The sequence below is a fragment of the Canis lupus genome, chromosome 18 (assembly GCF_003254725.2).
Source record: "Canis lupus dingo isolate Sandy chromosome 18, ASM325472v2, whole genome shotgun sequence".
Classification (NCBI taxonomy): domain Eukaryota; kingdom Metazoa; phylum Chordata; class Mammalia; order Carnivora; family Canidae; genus Canis; species Canis lupus.
The window spans coordinates 27,895,512-27,921,451 of NC_064260.1; the positions used below are offsets into that span (position 1 = coordinate 27,895,512).

Genomic DNA, 25,940 nt, shown 5'->3' on the forward strand with positions numbered 1-25,940 from the left:
TCTCTTATAACGAACTGAGAACATCTGCTGCATAAATTCAGCCATAAGTACTTAAAGATGGAGAACTGTAACCTAACTTAACGGTAGAGACCCTAGATTTTGGAACCGGCATCTTAGGTCCATTCTGGAATTTGCTGCTCATCAGATGTAAGCTGTTAGCTAAGTGTCTTAAACTCTCTGTGCTTTACCCTCTTATATATTGTTTAAAGATAGCCTTGTATAGATAAACTTAGTTAAACTCTGTAGATGCTTTAGAGGAGTGCCTAGCATGTAGGTGGTGTTGGCTAGCACTGAAATGTAAGCACGTTATCCACAGGCTGTCAGACAGTCAGGGAACCATGATGGCCTGACATCCATCGATGTTCAGTGGGGCCACTGTCCTAACCACTGGACCACTTGATTTGCATTTTTCACAGATAGTAAATCTCTGGTATCTATACAGGCAGAGCTGAGAAATAATCTCCCGTTGATTAGCCAGTCAAATTACTTGAATCACCTCTCCACATCCCATTCAGTACATAATTAGTGTTTATTTCAATTTTGCTGTTCATTATGCAAATTCCTTGCAAAAGCATCACAACTGGGGAGTGTGTGGCTCATGATTTTTTATTGGCGGTCATTGAGATGAAAGATGGGCAGGTAGTGGGAAGCTTCTGCTGAGTTTCATTTGGTGGCACTGTTCTGCATTTTGGCCAAAGTATCAGCACCATCACATTAGTTTTATTATCACTGTTAATTAGATGTGGGTGTCGGGAAAGTATTTCTAGTTGTGGAGTTGATTAGGTGATGAAGTGGTTCCCCGTGGTTTGCTTTCTTAAAGCCAGATCGGACAAGGGTTTGGAGTCAACACACCCCAGGGAGGAGTGGTGGGAATTAGGTGACAGAGTAAATGTTTTCCATTTCCTGCTATATTATTTGATAATGAAATGTGCTGATCTGCTAGCGCTGGAGGAGGCCTGCGTTCTCTCTGCAAATGAATGAGCTGTTCAGGTGCATCATCGCAGCCATTGTCCAAAAGGGAAAGCACTGTCAGCAGCTACGGCCTGCTCAAAGGGATTAGCAGAAGAATTAACCTTCTGTGGTGTGTAATAGTGCTGGCAGAGGGTTTTGTTTTCCTCCCGAGCACACCAACAACTTTGCACACTTGGCTGTTTGAAAGATCTAGTAGAATGTCAGGTGACAGAAAGGTTACATATTCCCTTCCAGAAAAGAAAACCTACATCTGTCTGTCTGTGTATCCATCCATCCATCCATCCATCCATCCATCATCCATCCATCCATCCATCCATCTGTCCATCGAGCAAAATGTACCTCATTGGTTGTGCTGCATTCATCACATAACGGTAAAAGTCATGGCATTGTCATAAAACATATCAGGCTCTGGATTCAGAATCTGTTGCTGATAAGCAGGTGGTAAACTTTGGGCGTGACACCTAACGACTCTAAGTAAGCCTCAGTCTCCTTTGGCGCAGAGGGCGGGTAACTTTGGGTGTCACATGGCGTTGTTAACAATTGCAGGTGTGTCTGTAAAATGCCTCATGTAAAGAAAGGGTCCTACGCATGTTGGTTTGCCCTCATTTCTCTGACGTGAGGTGGATCATACTCAACCAACTCAATGTGACAAATAGTGATCATGTCCCTAGAACTGTGCTTGAAGCTGGGGAAGCAGTGCCAGACAAGACAAATATGACTCCAGTCCTGTGGGGCTAACGAATTATGACGAACACACAAGAACAACAGGAAAATCTGTTGGGTGAGCACAGAGCAAGTGGACTCAGGGTCCAGTGATGAGGGACCAGCCTCCTTGAGGGATTTCCAGTTTGGGAAGGGAGCTGAGGTTGGGGAGTTAGCCAAGAGAAAGAAGAGCAGGGCTCGGGAAAAAGCATGTGTAACAGAAGACGCAAACTCAAGGCCCCTTTGAGTAAGTGAATTTCTCAAAAATAAAAACCTGATATTTATTTTATGGAGGCATGCCCACCCACCAGTGACAATCCCGTGTGCATTGTGCTGCACCTTAAAGCAGGGGAAGCTTGAAGGTCGGATTACAAGTGGTTCTGTGACCGAGGAATGTAAGCAATAACATTGGCTTGATAAATAAACTAAGTATTTTTTACCAAATTGGCTCATACTGAAGAACAGCAATGCAGTCTCATCTAGGAACTAGGGGAAAACAGAGCGAAACGTACGTGGCTTCACTGTCGGACTTTGAGGACGAAGCGGACTTATTAGATGCTTTCTATGTGCCAATCTCCGTGCTGAACACCTTACATGCAACGTCTTGTTTCACTTTATGAGGTCAGGTCTGTGTTTTGCTTATTTTTGACACTTATAAAAAATGGAGTCTTAGAGTCCATATATTTATTATGTGTCCAAGGTGACAAAGCTACAATCGTATGCAAAATAAGAGAGACTTTGCAACCTTCATTACTAACCATCAGACTGTTCCAAACTACTAGACATCTACAGGATTGCACCGAGCTCAACTAGGTTAAACATCACAGGGTAGAAGGTGTGTCTTTTGGTTTTCAAAGAAATTCCAAAGAACGGGTGCAGAGGGTGGAGAGCCTGGGCGGTAGGGCAAGGAATCCAGGAGCTGTGTGATGTGGCACCAGTCACTGAAACTATCTGAGCCTCGGGTTCTTTTGAGAAGGCAATGTTAATAATTTTTACCCTCATCTGTAGGTAATGAGGAAGAAATAAGACATGGTAACATGCTAAGGATGCTACTTGACACAGAGGAAGAGTCGTTTCCTGTATCTACCCAAGCATTTGAGGGGTTTTTTTTTTGGAGGGGTGAGCTCTGTGAGATCCTTCACAGAGCAACAACCCTGAATCATTACTAAAATTATGGGGCTCATTGAGGAGGTTGAGTAAAGAATATCCCTCTTCTCTGCCTAGGTTCTGAACTAATTGAGAAATAAGTAAGAAAGAGAGAGCAAGAGCGAGAATGAGAGAGAGAGAGAGAGAGAGAATGCTAATGCATTTGGAAGGATAAAATAATGCCTTTACTGGTGATAAAAATAAGATTGGGGAACGTAGCTTAGTCTGGGGGCCAAATGGGCATAGTAGCTGAATCCAAATGTTGGACAGACTTACTGTCCGAGGACATCGCTGGGCGAGTAAAATACACAACGTGGAGGAGCAGAGGAACACCTGCCCCGTGAGGTCAGTTTGCTCCCAGAGGGTACAGGCTAAACATTTTATTCTTCCCCATTTTAGCAATCATTTAAATCTCCTATTTCATGAGATGCTGAGTGGTCAGAGGAGGTCAAGAGAATCCATGGACATTGTCCTGACTTTCTGTCCTGTAGCCTCAGGAGTGGGGTCAAAGCATTCCCCTCACTGTAAATCACAATGTGACTCATTCTGTTTCTGGATCGATGTCCCATTGCTGAGACCGCCCATCCAGGAGACCCCTGAAGCCTCCCGAGTTGAGAGCAGAAGCCTCTGTGTAAACCTGACAGATCGGAGGGTCTGGTGTAGAAACGTGACGTTGGGACTGCACCTTCCCTGTGTGGCCCCTTGTCCTGTGTACTGACCCCCCTAATGAGGGATGCAGACTTCAGCCTCCAGGGATGACCCTCACCTCAAGCTCTGAGCACCTTCATTCGGTGACCTTTAGTCCAGGCTGCTTAGCCATCTATGTGTTTGGGCCCCTGCCCCATGGCTCCTCATCACTCTGAGCTGCTGACCCCTGACCTCAGATCTGAGTTCAGTCAGCTGCCAGTTCAGTGACCACATTCTTTGAATGGCAGCCAAAGTCATCAGCAGCCTACACTGGATGCTCCCCTTCCTTTTGAGGGCATCTTTCAGACTAAAGGGAGAACTGTGGGGCCCTGGACTACCCCACGCCCACCCGCTGTCACTTCCAGCTCACACACCACTGCAGTCTGGGCACTGATGGGGCTCCAGGGCCACCTAAGAGGACTGGCACCATGCTGGGTGAGAAGGTCCTGTCCCATGGGATGGGTGAGTAACCACCGGTGGCTGCGGCGGAGAGTGGTCATGTCCCATTCGAGTCACACAGGAGGCCACCAGTACACCCAGTGCTTAGGACTGACAGTGACATGAAGGCCAGTAGGCGAGGGTATGGTAAGGAAGTTCTGGCCACGGCCTGGTGGCATCACAGACCGAGAGGGTGAGGGGTGGCCTTTGTTCCTCAGTAGTACTCCGATGCTCGGGCTGCCCTGTTGGTTTGAAAGGGTGAACGCCATTGCTCTGGCAATCAGCTGCCTCTATAACGACAGAATGACACCAGTTATTCTCTTACACGTGCATAAGATGTACTCTGCCAGACTCAAATCGGGAGCTTTGGGCACAGCCAGCAATGTGATGTAAAACCCATGCTGGACCCGGCATTTCAATAGGGTTAACTTTCACAGCCAGAACTTTTCGCAGGTGACTCCAGTGTTCCTGGCATGATTTTAATAAAAAGGTATCTAATACCTGTAGGTTTCATGGAGATGCCTGTAAGAATCTTGTGAAGTCCGGAGAGGTACTCCATACCCTCAAGAGTAGATAAGGGCGCCATGAGGTCCAGTATCTGGATTTAACAGCATGTGTTTGAAGATGAATGTTGTCCTATTTGTCAGTACCTGCTAATGGCCTGTGCCACAGGAGGTCACAGCACTTGGGAAAGCAAAAATAAGCAGGAGACGCTCTTTGTGATCAAGTCAGTGTAGCAGAGGTCTTTGCTACCAAATTTCTCAGTCTTTACCATGTTAACGTTCATTGTCAGTATGCAGGCCGGGTAGAGGGGGCATTTCTATATTTATTGATGACTGAATGTCTTTTTAAAGAGTCTCACCCCACAAACCATTGGTTTTACATGGGATAACCAATCTCCTGATGACAGTACTCATCGACATTTATTTTTCTTGCATTTTTACTATATATACGAAACACAGGTGTATTAGTGCTCTACGAGATGGCTGCCCCACTTTGATGACCTGTAGCACATGGGAACCATATGCTTAAAACTTAAATCATCAATTCTTCCCATTCCTTTGAAGCCAAAGCAGATTTTATTCTCCCCATCTCAACTGATGGAAGCAGCAAGCCGGTTTTTGCAAGGATGATGCTCGAGAGCCACCTTCATCTCTACTCTGCCTCCCATCTCCCATCCATGCAGTTGGCTGCCATGTTGTGTTGATTCTATCTTGACAAGTAAACTGAATCTTTTTCTTTATAAATACGGTGCTCTTTTCTTTGGTTCAGGCTCCTAATCTCTCTTTCCACTACTAGAATTTCCTCCTCCTTTTTCCTCCTCCGTAGCAATTTGTGCGAACTTTTTATGCACTTCAAAATTGTACAGTAGTTATTGGGGTAGGTTTCCTCTGGTAGGCAGAAAATTCTGAGAGGCAAAAGGCTATGCATCATTATTTTTTATTTATTACTGTTGAGCCACCTGCACTACACTCAATAATGTTATTTGAATAGTTGAATAAAGACACACATGCCATTTACATCTTTTCAAGTCTTTTAAGATTAATTGGAAATAAACTACTGAATCCCTATTTGGACATGTGGCCATTATCCCTGAGATTGGCAACTCATATTCAGCGCAGAATTTTCTAGTTCAAATTGCTAAAAATGTTGAACACGTTTGGGGGAAAAAAATCTATATTGAGAAAATGTATACAAAAATCTTTACTTCAGTATAATCTATATTTTAGGTTTGTATTTTGATGAATGCCATTTAAAAAGGTCTCATAACAGAAATATCTTAGAGTGAAATTTGCAAATTCCAGTCATCTAAGGATGAAGAGAAAATTCCAGAAAACATAGAGACGCAATATGATTCTCTGCATATAAAACAAGTGTGAGCACACTAACACACAAACACACAGACACAGATGGAGGTAAAAGGATGAGAAAAGTGTCCTATAAAGAAAGAGCCGTTACATCCAGGGAAGGATGGTGATGAAGAGTGTGAGGCAGGCAGTGAAGAGAGACATCACGGTCAGTTTCCCACCTCTCTAGACTTTTCTCTGACCCTCAGCACTCTGGGAAAGCAGTTTTATTCCCTTCTCCAGCTCCCTCGTTTGCTTATCAGCCTGTCCATTCTGTCATCCAGCCCAACTATTGAGCTTTTACTTGCAGCACTCTTGCTTCCAATTTCAAATTCCCTGTGCCATCCCCACCCCCTTAAAAATATTCCATAAAAACTAGTTTTTGTCGTACGGATATGATCGGCCTCTTAATTATTGGAGAACGCAGTTTTAGCCCTTCAGAAATCTTCGGTTTGCTCTGTTAGCTCGGTGGTCTTGCAAATCATATTTGTCCTTGTGCATTGGGTTTGCCAATGTTCATGGTGCTGTGTTGCAAGTGTTTGATCGTTCTAGATCGCCTACTCCTCTATAGATTGGACAATAGCTGCTCTCTGTTGCTGATGTATTTATTTGCCTCTGGGAGTGTGTGATGGCCTGAATGTGGGGCAGTGTGTATGTGCGCGCGTACAGGGTGGATGAGGAATGAATGGTGGCTTTTGTTCTGCGTGGAGGTAGCTTCCCATTCATGGTTCCTTCCCCTGCCACACTCACTGCTTTATCCTGGGACAAGGATGTCTGTGGCCCCTTCTTTGTATACCTTTCAGAAATCCCTTAAAATCCTTAAAAACCTTCTAATTTTTTAGATTTTATCTATTTATTCATGAGAGACACACAGAGAGGCAGACACAGGCAGAGAGAGAAGTCTCCTAGGCTTGTGGTGGGAATAAACGTGTTAACTTGTGTAAATAGTACCTGGTACACAACAACCACTCATCCCATCCTCATAAGAAAAAAAAAAAAAAAAAATTGGGGCAGCCTGGGTGGCTCAATGGTTTAGTACCACCTTCGGCCCAGGGCGTGATCCCGGAGTCCCTGGATCGAGTCCCACATCGAGTTCCTTGCATGGAGCCTGCTTCTCCCTCTGCCTGTGCCTCTCCCTCTCTCTGTGTCTCTCATGAATAAATAAATAAAATCTTAAAAGAAAAAAAGGAAAAAACATACTTTCCTTTCATTTGAAGAGATTTTAGAATTGGACCTAGTTTCCTGGACGCGGTCTACCGACCTGAGGCAATTCTCTTTTAGTCTAATATTTAAATTCTCATTTGCTGAATGTACAACAGAACAGGCATGTTTAAAAAACCATATCGAAGCCCAGTGAGGAAGTGAAAGAAGCAGTGTGCTTGTTTTCCCTTCTGTTGAGGTGATGGTTTTTCCCTGCCCATGATTATAGATGTCATAAACAGAAGGCTTTGCAAGATGTATGGGCTTTTGGTGCAAGATTATAGGAGCCCAGACATATTTTTCATTACGTCCAGCCAATGGTAGCTTTAAGGAGAGCATATCCTGCTTAGGAAAAAAAAAATAATCGCAGTTAGGTACAGACACTAATGTATAAATATTTGTGTTTAATGAATTTGATGTGGCTCTTAGCTGTATCAATATAGTTTTTATGATCTGGCCTCCTTTATTTTTGCAATTTATTTTTTATCCTTCAATCCACCCCCCCCCCTTTTTTCATAGTTCCATGAACTTGTTGGGCATCCTTCTTTTATATGGGCTTTTTTTTTTTTTTAATTTATTTATGATAGTCACAGAGAGAGAAAGAGAGAGAGGCAGAGACATAGGCAGAGGGAGAAGCAGGCTCCATGCACCGGGAGCCCGATGTGGGATTCGATCCCGGGTCTCCAGGATCGCGCCCTGGACCAAAGGCAGGCGCCAAACCACTGCGCCACCCAGGGATCCCTTATATGGGCTTTGATTTTGCTCTTCCCTGGCCTGGAGTCCATAGGCTAGATGCGCCTGGCTGATGACCTTGCTTCTCCCAAACTTTAACTCAAATCCCACCTTCTCAGTAAAACACATCTTGATACCCCATTTATATTTTTTATTATTTTAAAAAAATGTATATATTTTTTTATTTGAGTTCGATATGCCAACATATAGTATAACACCCAGTGCCCATCCCGTCAAGTGCCCCCCTAAGTGCCCGTCACCCAGTTACCCTATCCACCCACCCACCTCCCCTTCCACTACCCCTTGTTTGCTTCCCAGAGTTAGAAGTCTCTCATGTTCTGTCTCCCTTTCTGATATTTTCCACTCATTTTTTCTCCTTTACCCTTTATCCCCTTTCATTATTTTTTTATATTCCCCGAATGAATGAGACCATATAATGTTTGTCCTTCTCCGGTTGACTTACTTCACTCAGCATAATACCCTCCAGGTCCCTCCACGTCAAAGCAAATGGTGTTGATACGCCATGTCATACTACAACTGTGACCCTGACCCCTCTCCCCTTTCCTTATCATACTTTTGCTTTTCTTAAAAAAAAAAAAAAAAAAAAAAAAAAAAAAACAGAACACTACCACCTTTATACCACACTGGACGATTCACTTGTTCGCTGTGTTCGTTGTAATATAAGCTCCACGAAGGCTGGATATTTGCTCTGTTTGTTGATTTACTCCCAGTGCCTAAAAGAGTTCCTGGCCCACAGTAAGTGTTCACAAAACCATTTGCAAGTGATTGAATACACATGTAGATTAATGAGCACTTCACTAGTGCCAGGTATGATTTAAAAAAAAAAACAAAAACACAGAAAGCCCTATTTGTAGAAAAGGACAGTCAAAATGTTGACAATGGTGCCAACCCTACCAACCATCACATTGTGAGATATTAAAAGGACCAAACCATCTTTGTTTGCTTCTAATAAGTAAAATATTTATTCGATGCCCAGGCATATTGGCAAGAAACCTAGTGACACATTACAATTCAGGGGATAGGACCTGCCATTTGTGGTCAAGTTCAGGGGATCATGTTGGGTAATCATGTCTTTTCTCAGCTTAAAAATCTCAGGAGATCTTCCATCACACAGTTGCGCTGATGCTGGGGCAGACACACATGTGCTGTGTTCTTTCTGTTGCTGTGATCTTTTCTAACAAGTCTGTTTATTTTTGCTTTGCGTAGATGGATCTGTGGGTTTTACAAAGAGTCGATTCAGATCATTAAATCCTACACAAGACTGAATAACAAAACAGAAAAATCTGTCCACAAAATGCTAAAATCCTTCCTCTGACTCAGAATTTTGCTTTTCTCAGTCTTTGAGTCATCACGTGGAAGATGGCTTTATTTGTTGAATTCCAGATTTATGGTGCCTTTATCCTGAAAAGGATGTGCACAAGGAGGAAGCATTTATTGGGTGAGAAAGACCAGGTTTTAATTTGGAAAGCCATAAAAAGCTTAAATGGTTTTCTCAACTTAGGATGAAAAAGAGAAAGAGAGAGAGAGAGAGAGAAAGCAATGAGTGATAATAGGTATTCTGGTGTTCTGTCTTAAAAGATTATGAGTCTTTACAAGAGTCTTTACCAAGCCAAAACCCATCCATAAGCAATGCCTAATACTGGAATAGAGAGAGTGGGGCGAGGCAGGGGAGCGGTGGTGCATGGTGTGCTGTAGCTCTGCGAGGAAGGGGTAGGTCCCCTGTCGCTGTCTTCCCAAAGCTCTGAGCGGCTCAGAACCCGCCATTAGAGGAGGGAGAGCAAGGAGCTGCCACTAGGAGTGCAGCAAGAGGAGGGAGCCGAGCATCCCCCATAGGCTTAGGTCAGGCCCCCCTACGCCTTCATCAGCCCCCCCCGAACGCCCCACCCCGTGCAAACTAAGTGGAACACGGTGTGCTCCCTGCGAATGGAGTCTCAAGATAAACGTCATCCCAATGAACATATAACCCGGGCAAAATACTCTTGTTCTTGATGAGCGGATATCAAGCGGAGATCCCGAGCCCTGTTTCCAGTAAGCTTGGAACCCCTAGGTTCGCGGTGATGGAAGACATTCTGGACTATGAGTTGCCTGATTCCACCGTGAGGCACATTCCATGAAGATGTTGGGAGGAACCAAAGAATTCCCCAAGAAGTGGTTGGCCGTGGTGTAGGAGCCAGGTCTCTGGGGGCTCCCCCTGCACCCCGGTTAAAGCTCAGGAGATAAGATTTGTTGCACCAGCACCGCCACGCTGGAATCGGTTGCTACACTTATAATGCAGCGTCCAGCACCAAGAAAATGATTGTTGCCACCTTTTCGTGCCCTACGTCCTTATCCTCTTCCCAGACCGTGGAACCACGCTTTCCAGCTGGGGTATCTATCTCCTGGCCGAGGTACTCCTGGGCCGGCCATTGACTGTATATAACCGTGCCATGCTGCCAAATCATGCCTTCTAGGGGGAAATTTTAGAAAATTCTTCAGATACAATCTCTTTTTGTCTGCACTTTTGGAAGGTCCCTTCGACAGGAGGAGTAGTCCCAGTGAGCAGCTGGAAGCATGCCGTACCGTTGTGTGAACACCTCTTCAAATGATAATGGCTTGCTTCTTTTTTGCCAATAATATCAATTTGTTCTGTGGTGCGTAGTTTTGAGTGTCTGAAGGTTTACTAGAATGCTATTAATATTGCTTCTTCCAGGAAAAAGAAAGTATTCGTCCGAAAATAATCATTTTTAATTTGCCTTATTTGGAGCCGCACACACAAAACACCTTTTATTATTTTGAAAAGGTGTTAGTGAAACTTTACAATTCGACTTTAATTCAGCAGGTATTTTCTGAACACATAATGTCAGCTAGACCCTGTGCAGTGTCCTAGGGAAAGAGAAATTAATGAAAAAGTGGTCAGCGTACCGGGGTGGCTCAGGGTGTGACCCCGGGGTCCTGGGATCCAGTCCCGCATCGGGCTCCCTGCAGGGAGCCTGCTTCTCCCTCTGCCTGTGTCTCTGCCTCTCTCTCTCTGGGTCTCTCATGAAAAATAAATAAATAAATAAATAAATAAATAAATAAATAAATAAATAAATCTTTAGAAAAATGAAAAATTGGTTTTCTTGAGAAATGAGAGATATAAAAACAAATTTAACATATTACAGTGATAGGGACCATAATGAAATTAAGTACAAAGACCAGGGGTTGTAGAGAGGAAGACATGGGAATTAGACCTGGTAAAGGAAGGTGGGCTGGGGAAGCTTTACAGAAAAGTTTTTTTCGTCCACGCCCAACGTCCAGAACAGTGCCTGGTGCATGATAAGTAATTATGAGTCGGCTTTGAAATCAAGGTAAAACCTCGTCTTACGAGAGTGCTAGTTTCCCGTGGCTGCTCTATCAAATCACCACAAACTTAGTGGCTTAAAATAGCAGAAATTAATTCTCCCTCAGCTCTGGAAGCCAGAATTCTAAAATCAGTTTGAGCCCAAAACACCACGTTGATGGGGCTGCGCTGGCTCCGTAGGCTTTAGAGGGACAACCTGTTCCTTGCCCCTTCTGTCTTCTGGTGGCTGCTGGCACTTCTCAGCTTGTGGTCAGATGATCCCAAATCTACTTCCTAATCACAGAGCTTCCTCCTCCCCCAGTATCGACAATCTGCCCCTACCTCTCTTGCACAAGACGCTTGTGGTGCGGTTTCGGGGCCTGTGCGGTTAATCCAGGATGATCTTGTCTCAAGATTCTTAATCACAGCTGCAAAGTCTCCTTTTTTTTTTTTTTTCCAAATGAAGTAACATCTGTAAATTCCAGGGATTAGGATTTGATATCTTTGGGGGCCACCATTCAGCCTGGTGCACTGGAAAAAGGAGACCTTGACTATAGGCCTCAGGAACGACCGTGGTGCTAGGCGTGGTGTTAGTAAGAGAAAAGGGATGTTATGCCACAGGACACCACTTCTAGTAAATTAATTAGGTCATGATGGTGAGTAGTTAAACATAATGCTCTTCTTAGCCTGGGACAATCCCATAGTTTTTTGTTTTTTGTTTTTTTTCTTCCTAGAAATTCGTTCTCTATTTGTTGCAAACCCTATATAGCTTCAACACTGTACTTAGTATTGGAGGTTGCTCATAGTTTCTCCTTCCGTTAAACAGTGAAATCTCCCTGCGCTCTGCTTCAGGCTCTTTAATGATTCACTCATGAATTTATTCTGTACATATTTATTGAGTCAACAGTGTGAGCCATGTCCTAGGTTCTAGGGATGCAAAGATGGCCAAAAAAAAAAAAAAAAAAACCAAAAAACTTGAGCATTCTGCTCAATTGAGCGATGCCTGCAGGAATGTAGCTCTGGTACGTTCCCTGGTAGCTCCCAGTTTGGTGTAATCTAGTGGTGCTGTTACGGAGATGACAGCTTCGGCAGATTCTGGAAGGGTAGTGGATGGAGGTGACAAGCTAGCCTTGAGTGGGCAGAGAATCCCAGGCACTTGGAGCAGCATGAGCAAGGGGCGCAGTTACTAAGAATCATGGATTTGCCAAGGTACAAGTAGCTTGATTCACCTAGAGTATAAAATGGAATTGGTGGAGAAAGAATAAGCTGGAGGGGCAGGCACGAGAGGACGTGAAAAACCTTATTTTTTGTGGATAGGGATGGATCTTGGATATTAGCACGTAAGGCATGCCTACCCTTATTCTTACCTTAGTTTTCTGGTTGGCTAATGGTGTTGGTTTATTGATATCAGAAGTGCCCCCCTCTTTCTGGAAAGGAGACCAACAGCCTTCAGATGGAGTAACCTTCCAAAGATGGCCCATTTGTAGAGTCATCCTTTGACTTTGGTCACTTCTCTCTAATTTTGCACAATATTATGTATGTATAAACCCTGATGGCTCTCTAGGCATCCATTAGTTTGGCTTCCGAATGTTAAATCACGGAAATTTCTTGAAACATTCTCCCTCATATTTGAAGATATTTAGTGGCACAAATGGGTGCATTTTAGAGGTGAATTACCATGTGTACATTTGTAGATGACTTTTATGGCATTTTTTTTCTCTGCTAACTAGACCTGGGTCCATAAAATTATATTTTCTCCCGCGGTGGCTGAAGATATTACTAATGCCTCCCACTGACCCAGGAGTAGTATTTCTCTCGTTGCTCTGTGGGCCATCGGGCATCAAGGACTTCAAACAAAACAGGGATTGAAATTTGGATTTTATGCACCAGAATAAGAGTCAGCAACAATGCAGCCGACTGGTGCGGGCTGTGATTTGATATAAGCTTGGATTTAAACCTGTGCTTCTAACATTGTGCTACCTGTGGGCCTTTGGGAAAGGCATCCTCTCTCTGCATCAGTTCCTTATCCAGGGACTCCGGGGGCTGTGACCCTGCAGGGCAGGAGCCAGGGATCCCCGCGCCCCAGGCCGGCCTCTCCTTCCCCTCCCCATGCTTGGGTCCCCTTGGTTGAGCTCACCTGGAAGCCCTGGGACAAGGCGACTCAGGCCAGCACATCAGGGAGGAGGATGCAGCCCACCCCCACCCCGCACCACTGCTCCCTGGGGTCCTCCAAGCAGGGAGGCCACACGCACATGGGTTTGTGCCCGCCTTCACCTGTTGGGCACCCTGAAAGTAATAAAAACCTGGCTTCCTTCCTTGCTAGATTTTTCCACTAAAAATGTTTAGCCCTTAGTGTCCTACAGCCACCCCCTCCCCCCACAACATCCACACTTCCCTGTATCCCTAACTGTCCATGGGGAGCGCACCCTCTGGGGCACCTGCGTGTGAAGGGGGTCACGGAACAGGCCTGCACCTGGGGTCGCGGCTCCTGGGGCCCCACCAGCGGAGGCCGCCCCGCAGCTGCGTCTTCGGGTCTCAGAGCAAGAAGGCAGCTCGGCGGGGCCGCCCGAGGCTCCCCGGGCCGCTCGCCCGCCTGCTCTGGGGCCCTCCGTGTCCTTCCTCACGCGGGCCCTGCGCTCCCCGCCAGGCCGCACCCCCCGGACTGCACCCCCCCGGCCTGCACCCCCCGGCCCACCTCCCAGGTCCACCTCCCCAGGTCCGCACCCCCCTGGTCAGCACCCCCTGGTCCACCCCCCTCTCCACCACCCCCAGGTCCACACCCCCAAGCCGCACCTCCCCGGTCTGCACCCCCCTGGTCCACCCCCCCCCAGGCCCGCACCCCCCTGGTCTGCACCCCACCTGGTCCACCCCTTCTGGTCCGGCCTCCCAGGCCGCACCCCCTGGTCTGCACCCCCCAGGTCAGCAACCCCCTGGTCTGCAACCCCCTGGTCCACCCCCCCAAGGCCGCACCCCCTGGTCCGCACCCCCGCCAGGTCAGCAACCCCCAGGTCCATCCCCTCCTGGTCTGCACCGCCCTGGTCCACGCCCCCAGGCCCGCACCCCCCGGCCTGCACCCCCCTGGGCCACCCCCCCAGGTCCACCCGCAGTCCACCACTCCCAGGTCCACACCCCAAAGCCGCACCCCCCCAGTCTGCATCCCCCCTGGTTCAACCCCCAGGCCTGCATCCCCCGGTCTGCACCCCACCTGGTCCACCCCCTCTGGTCCACCCCCCCAGGCCGCACCCTCTGGTCCGCACCCCCCCAGGTCAGCAACTCCCAGGTCTACCCCCACCCCACCCCCCCGTCTGCAACCCCCTGGTCCACCGCCCCAGGCCCGCATTCCCCTGTCTGCACCCCACCTGGTCCACAACCTCTGGTCAACTCCTCCAGGCCGCACCCCGTGGTCCGCACCCCCCAGGTCCACCCCCGCCCCCGGTCTGCAACCCCCAATGGTCCGCACCCCCCCCTCCACTCCCCCGGTCCGTATCCCCTGGTCTGCACCACCCGGTCTGCAACCCCCGGTCCACTCCCCCCGGGTTTACACCCACCCTGATCCAACCCCCCAGGCCCGCACTCCTCCCCGACCACCCCGGGTCCGCAACCCCTGGTCCGCCGCTCCCCCCCATCCACCCCCCGAGGCCTGCACCCCCCCTGGCCGCACCCCCAGGTCCATCCCCCTAGGTCCATCCCCTCCCCGTCCACCCGCCCCCCCTCGGTCCATCCCCCCCCCCCCGCCATCCGCCCCCCCAGACCCGCCCCTCCCCGTGGCGCAGAGCCGGAGGCAGGACACCTGCGTCTCGTGCGCGCGGTCAGGGTCCGAGGGGCTGAGCCGCCCGCCCTCAGGGCTCTCTCTCCTTTGACGTCATCAACGGTGATAGAGATCATGTGTTGGAGTCGGAATTTCTCGGAGGGCTTGGCTGAGAGCAGCTAGGCTGCGGAGAGACGGGTTCTTAGGAGGGTGTCGGTGGAGCGAACCCAGAGCAGGGGCGCGGTACATCAGCAGGTGTCTTAGAGACCCCAGCTCCCGGGCTCTGCTCCCTTAGGAGGTAGAGACCCGAGCTCCCGGGCCCTGTTCTATTAGGAGGTAGAGACCCAAACCCCCCAGAACTATTCTATTAGGAGGTAGAGACCCAAACTCCTGAGCACTATTCTATTAGGAGGTAGAGACCCAAACTCTAGAGAACTAGTCTATTAGGAGGTAGAGACCCAAACTCTGGAGCACTGTTCTATTAGGAGGTACAGACCCAAACTCTCCAGAACTAGTCTATTAGGAGGTAGAGACCCAAACTCCCCAGAACTAGTCTATTAGGAGGTAGAGACCCAAACTCCCCAGCACTGTTTTATTAGGAGGTAGAGACCCAAACTCCCCAGAACTATTCTATTAGGAAGTAGAGACCCAAACTCCCGAGCACCGTTCTATTAGGAGGTAGAGACCCAAACTCCTGAGCACTGTTCTATTAGGAGGTAGAGACCCGAACTCCCCGGAACTATTCTATTAGGAGGTAGAGACCCAAACTCCCCAGAAGTATTCTATTAGGAGGTAGAGACCCAAACTCCCCAGAACTATTCTATTAGGAGGTAGAGACCCAAACTCCCGGGCACTGTTCTATTAGGAAGTAGAGACCCAAACTTCTGAGAACTATTCTATTAGGAGGTAGAGACCCAAAGTTCTGAGAACTATTCTATTAGGAGGGCTGAATCAGCGGCTTACTGGTAGTGGGACAGCTGCTTAGGTGGTTCTGGCTTTGTGTGTCTGTGTTGGGGCCAGAGGGAGAGCTCCGGAAAGACCTCCACCAAAATATAAATGGTACTTGTGCTTAGGGATGCTTCCTTTCTTTTCTTTTTCCTTTTTTCTTTATCTGAATATATTTTGTCTCTCTCCTTGGTTAGTAGCAGGAAGAGAAGTAGTAAAAATCATTTCAGTCTCAGTTATGCTTTTACAAGAAAAAAGATCAGAGGATATACTCAGGAAACAATAGGAGATCTCTGGACAAGTTGAAATCCAAATAAAACTTACCTGTTCCATCTGCAAAACAAACAAACAAACAAACAAAAAAACACAAGAGGAGAGATGTAGATTAAGCTGGCAAAAATTAACTCTAATTTTTGAAAAATAATTGAGCCCCATGTTCAAAATATGATATAGCATATTTTTTCTGATGAACTTTTTCTTTTTTCTTTTTTCTTTTCTTTTTTTGTCTTTTTTGTTTGTTTGTTTTTTTTGAGAACCTACCATCAGCTTGCTACTAGAGCTGAATTTAAGTGGGCATTTAGACTTCTGGACAAACATTTACATCAAACTGGCAGTTTTTCCAACTAAGTAGAATGACATGAAAAACGGACACCATAATGAACTTTTCTTGAGTGTGTCAATGGAAAATGTCACTTTTTGGTGGGGGGGTGGGGTCTTGAAATTCCTGTTTGATTTTGGGGGCAAGAGTAGGGAACGAACACTCTACTGACTTTTGAGGCCTGTATAGACAAATGCAGTGTTCAAGGATGACTTAAATGTTGTCTTTTATAAAAGGAAGACAGGAAATTAACATCTGCTCTGTTGCAAAGAGGACACAGAGAAACAGAATTATATGATTTTGATAACAATGTTCAAGGGACCTCACCTTAGCTGAGTTAAGAATCTCTATGTGGTGCTTTTCTAACTACACTTAGCTTCTCTTTCTTGAGTTTTCCCTTTACTTCTGATACTCTTTTATCCACACTATGCCCCCAAAGTTTCAGAGTGCTAGCTCCCTCCAAGAAATTCCCATGCCAGCATAAGGCCAACTTTGCAAAACTCTACCTTCTTCCCTCTTCTCTGCCTATCCCACATGTCCCCAAGGAGACTCTTTCACCCCACAGATTCCCTGAACTGGGATCAATTTTTGCCTTTCCCAGCGCTTCATTGAAACAACATCAAACATCAGGTAATTGGAAGTTTCCTTCAACACTTTAGGTATTTGTCCACGTATTCTTTGAGGATGGGCTCAGGACCCGAGTTAGCGGTGCCAGGGAGGGATGGAGATCTAGCTCATGCTCGTGGTGTAACTGCGTGGGTAGTAGTGACAGCTAGCCTGATTATCACTGTGTGCGAGGCACTGGCACCACCTTGGCAACATTTTTGCATAGAATGCCTCACTTTCTCTCACAGGAACCCTGTGAGATAAATTTCATTATTTCCATTTGATAGATAAAGACTCAGCCAAGGTCACATGCGAGTGAGCCATGGGACTAGAAGTCAAACAACAGCGCGATGAGCTCTTTCACAGTGTGCTGCACTACACCTCTTGTTGGCCAGAGAGCTTGTGCAGCGCTAAGTCCTCTTGCTATTTCTTGAGTAGCTTACCTATAGTGCATAGTTCAGAAGAAAATAAAGACCATCAAGGTCATTTCTGCCTTCAACTTTGTGTACAGTTTTCCAAAACAAGATGTCCTAGACGGCATTGACCATTAAGGGCTCAGTCCACACCTCATCTTGCACACCTGCAAATCGTTTCATGTTTGATTCAGTGTACATTTCTTCAAAAATAGATAATCTTAAGCATTTTCATGGGCTTATTTGCCATCTACATACTTTTTTTTTTTTTTGGTGAAATGTCTAATTCTTGGAGCATCCAAGTGTTTGTTATGTCTAGAGTTGTAATAGTCTAAAGCCAATATGTTTGTAGGGTTAACACTGAAAGATCTACTGTAAACATCATGTCTCTGGGATCCTATGGCTTTATTTCTCTAAATCTCTCCAAGACTGTTGGAGAGGAGCAGCCAAACATGGAATAGATGGGTATATCAAGCATAATATTGCTCTCTCAATTTTACCAGCCAAACACTGACCCTAATACTTGCCGCTAAGTGGCCTTTGATTTTGTGTGTGTGTGTGTGGCCTTTGATTTTTATTTAGCTAAGTGCATTCATGACCTTTCTGGAGGTTTTGTTTGTTGTTTTGTTTTGTTTTGTTTTGTTTTGTTTTGTTTTAGGGGGAGCCCCTGTGAAGGATCTGAGTGCTAAGGAATTCATCATTTCCATCTAGCAAATGATGACATCATTTAGGGAACTACAGAAAAAGATATATTTTGGCTAAAAAATAAAATAAAATCAAAAAATTTAAAAAGACATAATCAGAAGATGAGAAACACTAGAAAGATAACACATTAATTTGTACAAATGCAAATTTATTCCCACTGGGACAATTACTAGATAATTGTTTAAAAGTTGAAATCGCCCACAAGCTGTAAAACAGAATGAAGTGAGGGTTTGGACGGGACCACTCAATCTTCAGTTTGATGACTCCATTTTCAGTCATAAACTCATACAGGTTTAGGAGTCAGTGAATTTGTTTTATGGAAATTCCCTTCCACAGATGAGATTTTCCCCTGAGACCACCCTGCTCTGTGGCCTTGGGCTAGTCATGCAGTAGATTGCCATATGATGCCTGAATATCTCTTTGCGTTTGATTTTTTTTTTCCCCCTAAGGGGAGTGTTCTTTCAAATACATCACTTGGGGAAAGAAAAAAAAAAAAAAAGTCTGTTTACAGACTGGTTTGTCCATTCTGGAAGGATGAATTTGAAGGTAGTAGACATATTCCAGGATTTAGCACATTTCTTGTTCCAGATCAAGTACTGAATAAATATTTAAGTGAATGGGCTGAGGAAATATGATGATCAAATTTCTTTTTTTCTCTCTTTTTTTGAGAGAGAGGGGTTGGGGGGAGGGAGAAGCAGACTTCCCGCTGAGCAGGGAGCCAGATGTGGGGCTCAATCCCAGGATCCCAGGGTCTTGACCTGAGCGGAAGGCAGACACTTCCGACTGAGCCACCCAGGCGTCCTGATGATCCGGTTCCTTAATCTTATCCTTCCATTGTGAACGATACAAAGAATCAGAATGGTGGAATTACTGGGTTCATTGCTTTTCTCTTTAGCATCAGACACCTCCTTAAAAAGGAATTCTAGATTCAGTCAAGGAAATGTTCCCCGGTGTTTAGAACAAAATGTTGCCTGAGGTGAGAAGGGAATGAGTCTGTGTCATCCACAAGCAGTGTGGTCAATCAAGCACCGGACTCCAGGGTGGACTGATGGGGCTCTTAACCTTGAGAGTTGATAAGGCAATATTATGTTTGGTGGTTAAGATAATACAGAGGAAAGTTAAATGACCCAGGCTAATGCTAACAATGAGCATATTCTTCATTCATTCATTCACTTAATGAATCTTTAATATGAGACCACTATTTTCTGCATGCTGGAGGTGTATTAAAAAATACAAAATAAAGTATCTGGTCTAAAGAGGGTCATATTCTATTAGGCAGGACAGAGTTACAAGTTGTTAATTATAATCAGCAATAATTTTGTAATGTTGGTAATATTGTTTTTTCCAGCATTTTGTGATATACTCGGGGAGGCGGGGGGGTTGTTTTGTTGGCTTGTGAAGGATATGGATTTGCAAAATGCTCTAAAATGACGTGTGGCCTTGGAGGATGAGCACAATCTTTGCCAGGAAAGGAGGAGAAGACTTCATTCAGGATCAAAGCTTTTGATGGTTTTCAATCACTTCAATTTTCTAAATTTTATGGTTCTTAGTGACACAGAAATGACATTGAAATGTTCAGTAAACACCAGCTCTTTGCCAAAACTGTGCTAGGTAAAGGGCTCGCAGGGATCAAAGTGCTTCCCTGTGTTTATTTTTTATTTTTTTTATTTTTTAATAATAAATGTATTCTTATTGGTGTTCAATTTGCCAACATACAGAATAACACCCAATGCTCATCCTGTCAAGTGCCCCCCTCAGCGCCCGTCACCCATTTACCCCCACCCCCAGCCCTCCTCCCCTTCCACCACCCCTTGTTCGTTTCCCAGAGTTAGGAGTCTTTATGTTCTGTCTTCCCTTCTGATATTTCCTACCCGTTTCTTCTCCCTTCCCTTATATTCCCTTTCACTATTATTTATATTCACCAAATGAATGAGAACATATAATGTTTGTCCTTCTCCTATTGACTTATTTCACTCAGCATAATACCCTCCAGTTCCATCCACGTTGAAGCAAATGGTGGGTATTTGTCGTTTCTAATGGCTGAGGAATACTCCATTGTATACATAGACCACATCTTCTTTATCCATCATCTTTCGATGGACACCGAGGCTCCTCCCACAGTTTGGCTATTGTGGCCATTGCTGCTAGAAACATCGGGGTGCAGGTGTCCTGGCGTTTCGTTGCATTTGTATCTTTGGGGTAAATCCCCAACAGTGCAATTGCTGGGTCGTAGGGCAGGTCTATTTTTAACTCTTTGAGGAACCTCCACACAGTTTTCCAGAGTGGCTGTACCAGTTCACATTCCCACCAACAGTACAGGAGGGTTCCCTTTTCTCCGCATCCTCTCCAGCATTTGTGGTTTCCTGCCTTGTTAATTTGCCCCATTCTCACTGGTGTGAGGTGGGATCTCATTGTGGTTTGGATTTGTATTTCCCTGATGGCAAGTGATGCAGAGCATTTTCTCATATGCATGTTGGCCATGTCTATGTCTTCCTCTGTGAGATTTCTCTTCATGTCTTTTGCCCATTTCATGATTGGATTGTTTGTTTCTTTGGTGTTGAGTTTAATAAGTTCTTTATAGATCTTGGAAACTAGCCCTTTATCTGATACGTCATTTGCAAATATCTTCTCCCATTCTGTAGGTTGTCTTTGAGTTTTGATGACTGTATCCTTTGCTGTGCAAAAGCCTCTTATCTTGATGACGTCCCAATAGTTCATTTTTTGCTTTTGTTTCTTTTGCCTTCGTGGATGTATCTTGCAAGAAGTTGCTGTGGCCGAGTTCAAAAAGGGTGTTGCCTGTGTTCTCCTCTAGGATTTTGATGGAATCTTGTCTCACATTTAGATCTTTCATCCATTTTGAGTTTATCTTTGTATATGGTAAAAGAGAGTGGTCTAGTTTCATTCTTCTGCATGTGGATGTCCAATTTTCCCAGCACCATTTATTGAAGAGACTTTCTTCCAATGGATAGTCTTTCCTCCTTTATCGAATATTAGTTGACCATAAAGTTGAGGGTCCATTTCTGGGTTCTCTATTCTGTTTCATTGATCTATGTGTCTGTTTTTGTGCCAGTACCACACTGTCTTGATGACCACAGCTTTGTAGTTCAACCTGAAATCTGGCATTGTGATGCCCCCAGCTATGGTTTTCTTTTTTAAAATTCCCCTGGCTATTCGGGGTCTTTTCTGATTCCACACAAATCTTAAAATAATTTGTTCTAACTCTCTGAAGAAAGTCCATGGTATTTTGATAGGGATTGCATTAAACGTGTAAATTGCCCTGGGTAACATTGACATTTTCACAATATTAATTCTGCCAATCCATGAGCATGGAATATTTTTTCCCTGTGTTTATAGGCAAATGTATATAGTCCAGAAAGGGAGGCAGTGATGGGCAGGAATAATTACTATGGAATAGGGTCAACAGATTTATTTGTTTGTTTTTAAAGACTTCAATAGGAAGGATTTTAGGCTTTGTGAGACATATAGTTTTTGACTCTGTCATTGTGGCATGAAAGAAGTCATAGACAACATGTAATGAATGGATGCAACTGTTTTCCAATAAAACATCATTCATAAAAATGAACAACAGGCAAGACTTGGATCATAGACTGTAGTTCTCCAGTTCTTGAAATACAGTGTAATAATTTCATGATAGAGACAAGAAGGAAGGAAATCCAATTGCTAATTATGAGCATTAAAAAACAACAACAACACCACCACAAGTGCCCAGTAGGTAAGAAGAAACGATCAGCTTTGTCAACCTAAATAAAGAGGTGACCTGAAGCAAGCTCAAATGATCAGAAATTGAGTTTATTTGGGAATAGCAGAGGGATTGCAATTCGGGGAAACTCATGCTGTAGAGCAAGCTTGAGGCGAGTCCTTGGGGATTTGGTTGGACCATATTTACAGGCAAGGAGTGCAAGAGAGGGAAGTCCAGCCATAGTCCCCACAGTAAGTTTACCGGCTTGACAGTGGGGAGAGATCCTTGGTAGATGTTCATTGGTCAGGAGATAAACCTCCGTCTTCTGTAATTCAGGAATTTAACGGAAGTCACTGTCTCGCTGCTTAAAGTCAGCTTTTCTGTGACACATGCGGGAGATTCTGTGTTTCATTACCTGTGGCTCCATTTTAGACGCCAACCCCTTTCACAGCTTCACTAATAAAGAAATTCAAATGGAAACAACCTCGTGGTATTAGTTTTCACCTTTGGGATGCGTCGAAGGTCTAAAAGTGCGCCAATGCCAGAAATTGGCAAAAGCGTCTAAATTCGTGCAATTCTTATGAACCATCTGGCAAAATGGTAGATGAAACTTTAACATGCATAGAGCTCTTGCTATGATTGTACACTTCACTCAATACATTACCTACTCCCCCCCGCCCGCCTTTAGGCCTCACAATTATGTGGGTGATGTTATTACCACTATTGCACAAAAGAGGAAAATTGAGATTCCAGCTTGCTACGTTGCTCACTTAGTGAACGTCACAGATAGGCTTTGAACCTAGGCAACCTGCCTCTAGTCTTGGCCTTGGACACACTGCAACGTAGCAGCACTGCCCCCCGCCCCCCCCCCCGCCCCCAACGAATCTGAACGTGTGCATTTTTTAGATTGCAGTGACGGTATAGCCAGACATTTATCCAGAGAAAATATGGCAGGTGCATGTGATTTAAGTGCAAAGGATGCGAGACTGTAAACATACAGCAATGAGGGATGGCGTCACGGAGGAGTAACACATCCACGCAATTACGTACAGTATAATTTTGAAATAGAGCTTTTGGTAGAGACATGAACAGGTGAGTGTGTTACAGGTTGAATAACAAAGCAGGCTTTACGTTAATCTGTGTTGCATGACCTCCTGTCTATATAATTAATATATAGTATATTAACGTATGGATACGCTGGAGAGCCTTGAGATGCACAACAGATTCATGCCGCTGTTTACATGGTGGCTGTGGGGTTCATGTGTGACTCTCTACGTCTCAGGATACATGCAAACAAATGTATGTGATTTATTTATTTATTTATTTATTTATTTATTTATTTATTATTTTATTTATTTTTTTACTGATTTAGGCTTGTTCTGTTTAAGGGGAAAAATTAGAGGTAAGCTCCTTGTTTCCCATTGTGTGTCATTTCCTTGGACTCTGAACTGGTGTCTGGAGTTTTGTCCTCTGTTGAATCACATTTCAGTGCCTGCTTGCTGCTTTGGGGCCACCTTGGAAAGCAACCGCCGTGCACCCCTGCTTACAGCCATCCTACTCCCAGCTTAAAGCTAAAGCAGGGCAGTCTGACCACGACACTCCCTCTCGAGCAGCTCTGGTTTATGGTTTCATCCACTTTTGCTCAGCATCATTTCCATCTTCCCTTATGCCTCGGTGGGATACAGGGGAGGTGATAGAGTGGAAATGTCCCTGGGTGTCCTCTGGTTTGGAAATAGTGATGATTGCAATTGACATTGAGCAAGTGGCATCCCTTGGGTTTTCAGATTCTTGCGAACTCTAGAAAGTATGCTTATTAAGTTCAAAAAAAAAAAAAGAAAAGAAAAAAAGGAAAGAAAGAAAAGAAAAGAAAAGAAAGAAAAGAAAAGAAAAGAAAAGAAAAGAAAAGAAAAGAAAAGAAAAGAAAAGAAAAGAAAAGAAAAGAAAAGAAAAGAAAAAAAAAGAAAAAGGATTGCAAACAAGTGAACAATTCATTTGGCAAAGCTAGAAGTGATGACAGGATGTCGGAGAATAACCTGAAAAAGACACGTTACCTATGATGTACAGAGACCAGTCTTGCCTCTCAACTAGTGTTCCTTAACCTGGGCAGTACATTTGTAACAACTAGAATTTTAACACATTTTGATGGTTTCATACCCAAAGAATTTGATTTCATTAGTCTGCGGAAGGATCCAGACTAATGGGGTTATGATGGCTCAAACATCTCCCTGGGAGTTAAAGTGTGTAGTTGGGAATGAGAAACACCATTCCAGCTCCTTTATTTTGGGGATTACGTTTAGGGGGAGAGATTTTAGAGAGCAAATCTCCAACTTCGTGATGGGTTTAGCTCTCATTTTCAGCGCTGGAAACATCACTGGGGGTACCTCTGTTATCAGTGTTTTGAACCCATTCACTTTTGTCAGATTCAATAAAACATTGGAAAAAAGCTTTGAGTGGGAGTTGATATCAGCCACTCTTCTTTTTAGTTTTTTTTTTTTTTTTAATTTATTTACAGGTTTATCAGACCATGCTTTATTCCCTAAGCAATTAAAGGTCACATAGATACTTGTATTAGTACAAAGTAGGTGGCATTTATGATCTTTCAATGGAGAAAGTTCCATCTTTCAATGGAACTTTCAAGTTCTTACTAGTTCTAAAGAATTCGTCATTTAAAAAGGATGCCTTCCGATTGCCCAAGTACTATATGCATTCTCTTATTTTTTGAATTTTGCTTAATTTTTATCACATTTGTCAGAGTTCAGAAGTAGTCTTTTAAGCCTGTTATATTTCACTTTGGCTTTGGAGATATTATGGTAATATTTTCAATGAAACAACAACCTTCCTTCTTTATCTCAGAATTTGCCCTCTGGGTCTCCTCTCCCGCAACCAAAATAAAAAGACTTAAGGTGGGAATAAGAAAGGAATAGGTCTTACATTCTTTGAAACACAAAGATTTAAATTATCCTTATGGAAAAGATCTATTTTATTATTCTACCAATAATCAGAACATATTTCTTGGCTTCTGAAATAAATGACACAGACTCTGCTTTTCTGCACTATAAATGGAGGAATGCTTGTTTTTTGTTAAACTATATCTGTATAAGTCATTACCATAGTAGCTTAGCACTTTGACAAGCACATGATTTTAACACAAAACAACTCCAACTCTGCGAGATCAATTTTAATGTCTTTCATATCAAAACAGAGCGCTTTGATTGATTTTCATTTGAGAGCCGTTTTTTTGTTATCAGAGGTAATCTAGAGTTTATCAGGAAGGCCCACTCAATCTCTGTGCAGTTAGTCTTTGAGCACAGAGCTCAGGAGCATGTTGGAATCTCATTCCAAAGAGTAGCAGGTCTCAGTTCTCATTCTAACAAAGATGCAGTAGGCGAGTTCCTAAGGGCATAGCAACTCTAGTAAGCACCAGATTATTGGTTCCTAAAGAAGAGCTCCCAGGCCAGCAGTATTGGCCTCACCAGGAAACTCATTAGAAAAGCAAATTCTTGAGCCCCACCCTAAACCTACTAAAAAAAAAAAAAAAAAAAAAAAATGCTGAGAGTGGGTCTCAGCACCATAGGTCGTAACAAGCCCTCCAAGTGATTCTACTACCTACACCTTAAAGTTTGAGCATTGCTCTTCTCCAGACTACGAGCTCCCTGAAGGCAGGGGTCATAGGTGACCCATCTCTCCTGGATCCTCAGTGTCTAGTATCAAGAGGGAATCCGGGAGTAGATGGAAGAGCCTGTATCCCTACTGGGAGCCGCAGAATGTAACCAACAGGCAACTGCTTGCTGATACCTGCAAGATCTGTGATGGCAAGTCCTGAGGTTGAGTTTGCTTGGGGCTTTCATGAATGTTAATTCTATGAATGAACGAACCAAAGAATCATGCCAGGTCTTGATTTGTTATCAGATGCTCTTATCTTTTGTGAAATCTTGTCTCGGTCGGTGTCATTTTAAGGAATGGTTTAGGTAGACTAATCCTTAGCAGCCAGTATTTGACTTGATATTGTACTTACATCATGGCCAGTGAGTTAAATCCCTTTCCAGTAACCTGTCTGATTAGGTGGAGAGGAATTAAAATTATTGTCATTTATTGGATTGATATAATCAAAGCCTTGGGTCAATACTTTTCAAACCTTCTTCTCCTCCTCCTTCTCCTTCTCCTTCTCCTCCTCCTCCTCCT

At 44.5% G+C, this 25,940-nt stretch overlaps 1 protein-coding gene across 7 annotated transcripts in view; it reads left to right on the plus strand.

Annotated features, from left to right (window-relative positions):
* The window catches only part of LRRC4C (leucine rich repeat containing 4C), a 1,155,306-nt gene that overhangs the window by 271,028 nt on the left and 858,338 nt on the right, over nucleotides 1-25,940 (plus strand). The window lies entirely within an intron of this gene.